This window comes from Zingiber officinale, chromosome 2B (assembly GCF_018446385.1).
Source record: "Zingiber officinale cultivar Zhangliang chromosome 2B, Zo_v1.1, whole genome shotgun sequence".
Taxonomy (NCBI): Eukaryota; Viridiplantae; Streptophyta; class Magnoliopsida; order Zingiberales; family Zingiberaceae; genus Zingiber; species Zingiber officinale.
In genome coordinates this window covers 123638328-123648204 of record NC_055989.1, presented here as the reverse complement: position 1 = coordinate 123648204, position 9877 = coordinate 123638328, and positions in this window count along the sequence as shown.

Here is a 9877-nt window from a genome sequence, read left to right as displayed (position 1 = left end):
AACACTATGCAATAATCAAAATATTTCTATTAGAATTAAATAATAAGATAAACATGTCCAAAATCATAGCCAAATAATAATTTGTCTTATAATTTTATAACTAAAAGAATAATCAAGTCTATATAATTAAGTTGTTCAAGAATGCCTTTTTCAATTGATAATATAGGTACTGTTTCAATCTTTCTGTTGTCATAGTTGATCGAAGAAAAGTTTTAATAAACTTTAACTTTGAGAAACTTCGTTATACACTTGCTACTGTAATTGGGATAGTCATCAAGATTTTATAAGCAATTTGGGCATTTGGAAACATCCATCCATTTTCTTCATGTAATTCACTACATCAATTGTCGATTTTGCTTTTCTTGAGAATTTTCAAGATTCTTGCAAAACCTTAACAAGACTTCATCATCTACACATTGTAACTTCTCCCGATTGAACAAAAAATTAGATGTTTCTTTGTATTTTTGAAACCGTTTAAATCGAGTTTTTGTAGAAGCATGAGCTTGATCGATTATAAGAGAAAATAGTTGATTTTAATAAATTCTACGGCTGACTTGTCACTTCTAAACTGTTATTTTCATCAAATTACTTCTTTCTTTGAACAACATATTTCTCTTGTAATACTACTTCAATGCTCATCTCACATGCTATTTCTTTCAACCATGGTTTTATGTAACCAACTTCTCTAAATTTTTCTAGAAATAAAAATAATTAATTGTAAAAGTCTGATAACATTATCAATATCCATATCTTCCTACTGAAGAAATTTGCCCATAGTGTTGATAGCATGCAACAACTTATACCAAATTATCACAACAAGCAAAATTCAAAGTTCTCAGGTTCATATAACGCTAAGGACTCGGCTTACTCTTTGTTTTGGGATCTTCACTATCATTTTTCAAGCATCTCTTATTCATGCAAGTTGCTCTTTTATAGGTTTAACACTCTCAACATGACTTTCTCAGTGTATTTGTGATAATGACTTAACAATCAAACCCTTCACATGATCATTGAAAATATTTCATCACTTATTAGAAGAGGAGAATAATGTATAGATTCATTGTATCACTCTAAATAATGACATAGTCTTAGGACAACAATTCATCATATCACACAAAGCTAAATTAAGACCATGACAATTATAAGGAGTATAAAGAGTTCTAAGATTCATTTCAAGTGACCCTTTTTGTACACGTTGGTCTCTCTTTCATATTCGAGACATTATCATATCCTTGACTTTTAATATCATCAATATCTAGCTCAAGTGTTGTTGCAAGGCGAAATCCCCCGTGATTTAACTCCCTTCTAGATGGGGGGAGGGGGTCACCCTGGAGAGGCCGCCGAGATGACGATTTCACTCCCTGCTACCAATCAATATCAAGCTCAAGATAGACTAATACATTTTTAATATGTATAAAAGCTCAAGTCCTGAAGTATCATCAACTTCTAAAAATTTCACCTAATATTTTTTTTTTTTTTACTTTTGTGGAACTTTTTGAATCATCTAAATATGACAATGGACATTTGCTCTTTATGATTGATATTAGGAGTATAATTTAATATGATTAAAAAATATTTTTCTCGTCTAACCTTTTCAAGTAATTCTGATGATCCTATGTAACACTTGTTTTCAATGGTCTCTTTCTTTATTAATTTGAACTTGCACGCCTAGGGACGGATCTAGGAACTAGAAGCGGGCTGGGTTGATCCCGAGTTGGTTGAGTTAGCCAAGAATGTCATAGAGGAGGTTCGAGTTCACTTCGCGCTAGCATATTACCATCTTGTCTTTTCCTATAGTTTACTGAATTTTTAATTTTAATTAAATCTTTTTTTTCATTATTTATGAAATTGTTAAGTTATTTTACCGATAATGATATCTAATTCGTAGACATTAAAAATTTAGGAGCCATGGTGGAAGGCCTGGCCATTGACACCGGCATTAGAGAGTGTGCCATGGACTGTGAGGTAGAGGTAGTCGGTCCATGAGCGTGGCACAAGGCCTTACTTGAGTGTCTCGTGCAAGACCTCAATTCATAGTTGCTCGCTTCTGGCGTCGATGTAAGAGTACGTCGATATGGACGATACCTCTATCCAGTCGTGACAGTCAAGGGTAGCCATGACAACGGCTGCACCTCTGGGATGAGGGCTTGGACAAGAAGGGAGTGGACATGGTTGCGAATGATAACAAAAAAAGGACATGAGGACGAGTAAGCGAGGCAAAGGAAGGAGACAATATTAAGGAGGACAGGTGGAGCATGGTGGATATAGTTAATTAATTCTGAAGTTCATTGTGTTGATCTATGAAATAAATCCATACATTCAATTTGTATTTTTTTTATTAATGTAATAAAATTATGATTTTATTGTTTATATGGTGGATAGATTTTTTTAAGGAATGATTTTAAAGGAAAAATGATTAAAATATTTTTTTATTTGATTCGGTGAAGAGAAAAAACAAAGTCATTTTATGAGTTTCTTGCATAATTTGCCCTGAGATTGACTTGTTTTGATTTGACATTATTTAATCGACCAGCTACTCATACAGAAACGCATCATGGGTCATTTCATATGCATGAACTCCTAGGAGAACTACACCATTTGAATTAATCATATACTTGGGTTATGCTACAACCCAAGGCTGCCCAAACGTAAATCCGTCTCTGTACACATGCCTCAATCATTTTATTTGTTCTCAATCTTCTTTCTAGTCTAAGCTAATTCATCATACACTCTATATGCTCTTACTAGCTTCATGATTTGCAAGACAACTGAACCTGTCTGGAAGCTGAGTCAGACGGACCACCGGATGAGGTGAATGGAATGTTGATTGAATCATGATGTCTCGTAAGGGGGTATGATGAGATGATTTCTATGTTGACCAAGTCGTCAGAAGTCCTCTGGTCAACGTTCCCTGCAGCCAGTGATCGAGTCACCCCGGTCCCTAGTACCCCGATGCTTGAGACAGATCCAACGAATATGTAAGTAATAGACTAATACTAGAATGAATGGAGAGTGAGAGTAGAGAACGTACCCTGGCCCAAGGGGTGCCCTCGGGTGGATCGGTGAGCTGGTCGGGATGCTGCTCGAGTTGTCGTGACCCAGAATAGTAGATGAACAAAAGCCGAATGTGGAGCTGGGTCTGGCGACATGGAGCCGAATGCAACCTAGATCTTGAATACGACACGCAGGCAGGGACCTAGCAGCAACACGTAGACTAGATATGACATCGACACGTAGACTGAGATATGATATCAGCACGTAAACTGGGAGATGATAGCGGCACAAAGGTTGGGCTGTGACAATGGCACGTAGGCCAGGATATGATAGCGGCACGTAGGCCGGGACACAATGATGGCTCAAAGGCTAGACTACAATGTTGAAATATATCAAGAGTGTAAGGTCACGGTGCTCTGGAGGTAGGATCGACACTGAGATTGTACAACAACATCGATCGAAAGTCGGATTCACATGGGAAGCATATGGCAGTGCAGATAGGAGATGGTGAATGCTGGCTGGTCGGATCGAAAGGCGGGGGCACAGAAAGGTAGGATCCAACATCGGGAGCTGGGGAAATGATGCTGATGGCCAGGGGCTGCTCGCCAAGGGCTATGGAGCGACATCGACGAAAAACACTATGTTGTCGCGTGAGGGACGGTGAGGGACAGGAGGATATCGCCGAGGAGGGATAGGCACCAGACTGTGCGGTCGATAGGCAAACGGATGGTCGATGGTGAGGACTGCTAGATGGAGGAGTCTACTACGATAACACCATGCTGGAGATGGCCAGCTGCGGGAGGATGAGAGAAGGCTATCGGCAGGCAACTGTCGATGCTAGAAGGAAGAGAGACACGACTCGTCGGCATGCGCCGCGCTACAATAAAGATTAGACTTTTATGCCTAGAGGTTGATCTTTGAATTACTCTGAGGGCTAGTAATTGTTTGATATGCATTGTGTATTCTTCTATTTTCCAATTAGTATATCTTAAGTCTTGGCCATTTATTGTAAAATCTAGATTTATTATTGATAATTTGCAGTAAATCTTATCTTATTCCCAATATTTTGTAGGATTTTCACCTATGATTTCTAAATTTTCTAATTGGGAGATTAGAGAATTCAGGTCTAGTTGTGTGTTTAATTAAGTGAAGTAGATATGTGAGAGACAGTAAATCTTCTAGAATGTCTAAGTCTGGGCTATTTACATCTTCTAGAAAAGAGTCTCTTAGGTAAAGACTTGTACAACCAAATATTTCTAGTTTTCCTATAGTTCCTGACATGCTAATGAACTGAAGAGTTCATGATCTATTAGACAAGAACCTTTGTATGGGGTTTTACCTATGCATTGGTATTTATTATTATCAGTAGATGTAGAAGGTAATCCTTATTAGTAATTATAGATGTGGTAGGAGTGGTTTTATAGGTATCACAATGCTTACTCACGGTAGAAGGGTAGTGGGAAATAATTAGGGAGACGACGGATGTGAAGCAAAAGATAGCATAATCTTTGGTAAGTAATAATATTCGGTCTTGAGAAATAAGGAAACTAAGTCCTAAGATTCAGTTAAGTTTTGAGTGAGGAAGGGGTTTACTCCAGAGCTTAAGTAGACAGAGAGAAGTACCAAACGTATCAAGTTTGTATAAAACCATAAATGTGTATTTGTGACCAACTTGTTACAAGATAATTGTTGACCATCAAACTGAGTACTAACCAATGGTTGGGTAGCAATCTTGATGAGTTCTAGAGTACTATTGATAAAATAGTAAGTAAGTTTCATCAATTGTGGAATTGTTAGCTCCACTGTCAAGAAAAGCGTAAAGTGTAAATTCATAACTATATATGTTGACTAAACATTGAACTCTGATATTAGTAGTTTGTCTAGTATTATAGATACTAGAGGTTTTTATAAAAACCAAGTTAGTGTTTGAGTTTGGTTCATTTATAGCCAATATTTTGCCTCTATCATCTGAGATGGGGAACAATCTTGCTTGAGGTTAGCAAGTTCAGCTTCTAGTAAATTGAGTCTATTTTCTAAAATAGAAACTTGGGTTTTGAGGAGCACATTGCTTGTACAATCTTGTACTTGTTGAGTAGTAGGTATAAGAATGTTAAAAGTTTGTTGTAAGCATACATTGCATACCTATCTTCTATAGAGCTTGCAAGTTCCTCTTTTATCTATGGATGAGTAAAAACCTCATAGAAAATAAGAAACATTATCTGTTCTTGTATTTAATGTCCAATCATGGGAACGGTATGGTATGTCAGATTTTATTGACGTATTTTGTGGTATAAATTGTATGAATATAAGATTCATATCATTCAGGTCATCCCATTGTTCGGCTAAGTCGTCAAGGTTTGGTTGGAACATGTTACTAGTGGCGTCGTATTTTTTTGCAAGGGGTATCTAGGAATGAATTGATTAGTCTATAATTAGAGGAGTCAATTATTTCTTCTGTGTCTTCTATAGAAATTATAGAGTATATAAAAGAAGTGTCAGATACATCATTTTGTATTTCTATTAAGTCCAAATTAGTACAAGAGAGTATTTAACTTCTCTGGTGTATAAGTTTTTTCTATTGGAACATGCGGTAAATAAATGTCCTAGTTCATTATACGCAAAACAAGTTATCGTATTGACAAATATTTTCTTTAATATAAATTTCCTAACATGTTTGTTTTTGTTTAAATAATGCTTCTTCTCTTTACTTTTTCTTAAGTAGTAACCCTTTTTGGGCCTAGTTTTGGGTTTAGGCTGTATTGCCGGTCCAGTCAACCTTCTTCATTGTTTATACCTATGTTAGTTTAATCCATATTACTGAGTAGTATATATTTAGCTATAGAAATTGTATTATTAATTTTAAAATTATTTTTGTATTTAGATATAAGTTTATTTTTCCTTAATTATTGAGATGATATGTTGAATTCTAACCCTTATATTATGATATTGAGGTACTACCTTTGTCTGTCGAGGCCTTATGAATTTCTTTGCTTAAGTCTTCTGGCAATTTACTAAATAATCTTTCACCTAATTCAAGGTTACAATAATTCTCTAAGACAACTGTAAGTTCTAAGAATCATTTTAGAAAGGTTTAATCTAGTTCCAACTAAAAAATTAGAGTTGCTCTAAGTCTCTCATAACTTCTCTTTGCCTTAAATATAGTCCAGTATTAGCATCTCTAGCTATCAGAAGTCTATGTATCGTATAATAGAAATTAAGGATGTCCTTGGGATGCTATAGAGACTATTTCACCTGGATTTTGATTTTATAAGCTTCCCAAGCAGCTCTAGTTACATCTCCTAAGTAATTTTCTCCTATGTGTATCATGACTTCGCTAGTTCTATGACAAGTTATTGTTGGGCTTGATAATCCCTTTTAACAAAGAATATCCATTGCTCTAACTAAGTATCATATATTTGTGAGTCATCACATTCAACTATATTTAAAAGTACATAATTCTTTCCAAAATATGAAATATCTAGAGGCATTTTTTCCCTATAGTCTGTAGTAAGGGATTGTCATTTGTGTATGAAGTAATTTCTATTCTAGATGGATGGCCATGTCCATAATCCATTGTCCTCATTAAGCTTTTGGATAATGGATCATAGACGATCTTGATGTAACTGATATGACAGTAGATTTTGCTGGGTTCATAAGGTTTACCTCATTGAGTTGTTTTCAAGCAATTATATTTCTTTATTTATCAAAATATAATTCTCAATCATGGTCAAGTTTTTATTATTGTTTGTCAAAATGTTCGAGTTATATCAAATCTGTTGGAACCCTAAGGTTGTTTTGGTGTGATCAACAAGTTAAGTTAAGTTCTGGTGTTTCTAACCTTGTGTCTAAGTGTGCAGGAGCTTAGGAGCACAGGTACTCGAGCGGAAGAGGCAGCTAGCGAGAAGGACGGCACGCAGTGCGTCCGAGGGACGAGGTGCTGCGGAAGAGTACCCTGGTGGATGAGAAGGAAGCGTGCGGTGGTTTCGAGGGACGAAAGCCGGAGCGGAAGATTGCTCGGGGAACAAGAGACGCAGCTAGCGAGAAGGTCGGCATGGGGTGCGACCGAGGGACGAAGACTGCGGATGAGTACGCTGGTGGACGAGAAGGAAACACGCGGCGATTCTGAAGGACGAGAAGCCGGAGCGGAAGGCTGCTCGAGAAGACCGGAACTTGCGTTTGGGTGAGCCCTTTTCCGGATGGCAGAGATCACCCAAGCGAGCGGATCCGGAGGAGAAGAACCGGACTGAGGCGGGACTGAACCAGAGAAGAGGTCCGGGATGAAAAAGTCAACATCTGTTGACTTTGGGCTCTGGGGCGCCCGGAGCAGTCTGGGGCGCCCTGAGCCCTCCGGGGCGCCCGGAACACTTCCGGATGCCCGGACCAGACTTTTGACCAGGATCGAGATTTGACTCGATCTGATCGTTGGGGGATAAAGTTTAACCCCTCAGGGCGCCCGAAACCCCTTCGGGGTGCCCTGACCAAGACTATAAATATAGCCTTGGTCCAGAAGCTTTTCAACGAACTCAGAACTGTAAATCCAACGCTTGTGCGCTTTAGAGTTTTAGTTGAGCTTCTTTCTTTTTGTACGTCAACGTTGTAAGAGGCTTCTCCACCTGAAGGAGATTGATATTGGGCTTAATCTTCCTTGGATTAACAACCACATCGGTTGTAACCAAGTAAACACTCGTGCCTCTTATTTTATGCTTTTTAATTTATTGCTTAATCTATTTATGCAAGTGTTAGCTTAAAAAGTTCGAGGAAGGTTGTGTTTGTTTTGATTTTACAGGATATCCAACAACCCCCTTCCAGCCGACTACAACGGTCCTACAAGTGGTATCAGAGCCGAGACGCTTCAGGAGGACTAACCGCCGAACGAAGCAACGACGGCCGAAGCTAGCGTCTACCCACCAGCGTTCGAGGGGGAGTTTGATTCTTGGAGGCAAAGAATGGAGGTATACCTAAACTCAGATATTGATATTTTTCTAATAATGAAAATAGGTTATGAAGCACCGAAGAACACGAACCGAGAAAAAAATCAACATACGCCTTTGAAACGAGAAGCAACGTGACGAGTCCATGACAAATGCTCGGGCAGAGTTTCACATTCTAAGCGTAATACCAACTAAAGATTTCAACAGAGTCGGAGAGTACAAAAGCGCGAAAGAACTTTGGGAAAAGTTCTTAAAGCTCTACGAAGAACCGGTTGAAGTCGTCTCCTCAATAGACATCGAGCCGTCATAAGAAGAATCCGAGACGGAAGAAATTATCGAGACAGCCCCAACAAACTCAATGGTCGAATTCCATCCCGAAGCCACAGAAAGCCCATCCCGGATGAGCAACGATGAAGGGGGAGAGACTTCAGAAGAAAGCAACTCGACAGGGGAGAATCAACTATCGAAAAGGTAAGTCAGGTATGGACTCGAACTTCTGATCAATTGGTTCAATCAATCGAAAAATTGCCTGAAGATTTTTTTGAATCAGAAATTGAATCTTCGAAAAAGTTTTTTAGATTAAGAAATCTATTATTAATAAACTCCTGCAAATTAGAATTTTTGTTAAAAAATTCCTGCAAACTACAAAATATTTTTTCGAACGAATCTTGCACATTGCCGAAAGAATTTTTTATATCGTCGGAAAAATTTTTTGGATTAAAAAATCTTTTGTCAAACAAATCTTGTAAAACAGAAAAATTGCCGAGAGATTTTTTACCTATTATTTTGCTGAAAGAATGTTGCCAAATAAAAGTATTGTCAAAAGAGTCTTGCAAGTTACAAAATACTTTGTGGAACGAATCCTGCAAACTTGAAACATGTTTGAAAGATCTTTTACCAAATATTTCGTCAAAAGAATTTTCTGCATGTTTAATATTATTTACTTTAAATCTGAAAAAGTGTGATTTAAGAAGTTATGATATATTGAAATGGAAATTTAAAATTTTCTGATAAAAGTATTAGAATAAAATAAATAAATAAATAAATGCATAGATTTTTTTTTTTAAATATTATCAATTTTCTTAAATTTTCTTGCATAAAGTTTTCGGCTTAGAAAAAATTTTTTAGGGTGAAAACTTAGAAATTTTCCAAAAGTTATTCTTAACTTAGAAATTTTCTCTGATATTTTGAGATTGCTGTTGTGAAAATTATTGCAAAATTTTCAAAGTTCTCAAAATTTACTAAAAAAGGTCTTAATGACTTGGAAATTTTTTTTACCTAGAAATTTTCCTTGACTTAGAAATATTTTTTTTTCTAAGTCTTTAACCCTTAGATTGTTTTTCTTGAAACTCCATTTTTTTTGTGATCAAATGGGGAGAAGGGAAAGTATAAGTCTAGGGGGAGGTAGATAGATTTAATTTTTTTTATCTTTTCTATCTTTTTGCACTTAAATTGTAAATTAAGTAATTTACTTAATTTTATTTAATGTCTATTTTAACCCTAGCTTAACTTGGGTTGATCACACCAAAAAGATAGAAAAGAAAAAAAATTAAATCTATCTACCTCCCCCTAGACTTATATTGTTGAAACCCCAAGATTGTTTTGGTGTGATCAACAAGTTAAGTTAGGTCCTGGTGTTTCTAACCTTGAGTCTAAGTGTGCAGGAGCTTAGGAGCACAGGTACTAGAGCGGAAGACGCAGCTAGCGAGAAAGACGGCACGCGGTGCGTCCGAGGGACGAGGTGCTGCGGAAGAGTACCTCGGTGGACAAGAAGGAAACGTGCGGTGGTTCCGAGGGACGAAAGCCGGAGCGGAAGATTGCTCGGGGAGCAAGAGACGCAGCTAGCGAGAAGGTCAGCACGGGGTGCGACCGAAGGACGAAGATTGCGGATGAGTATGCTGGTGGACGAGAAGGAAACACGCGGCGATTCCGAGGGACGAGAAGCCGGAGCG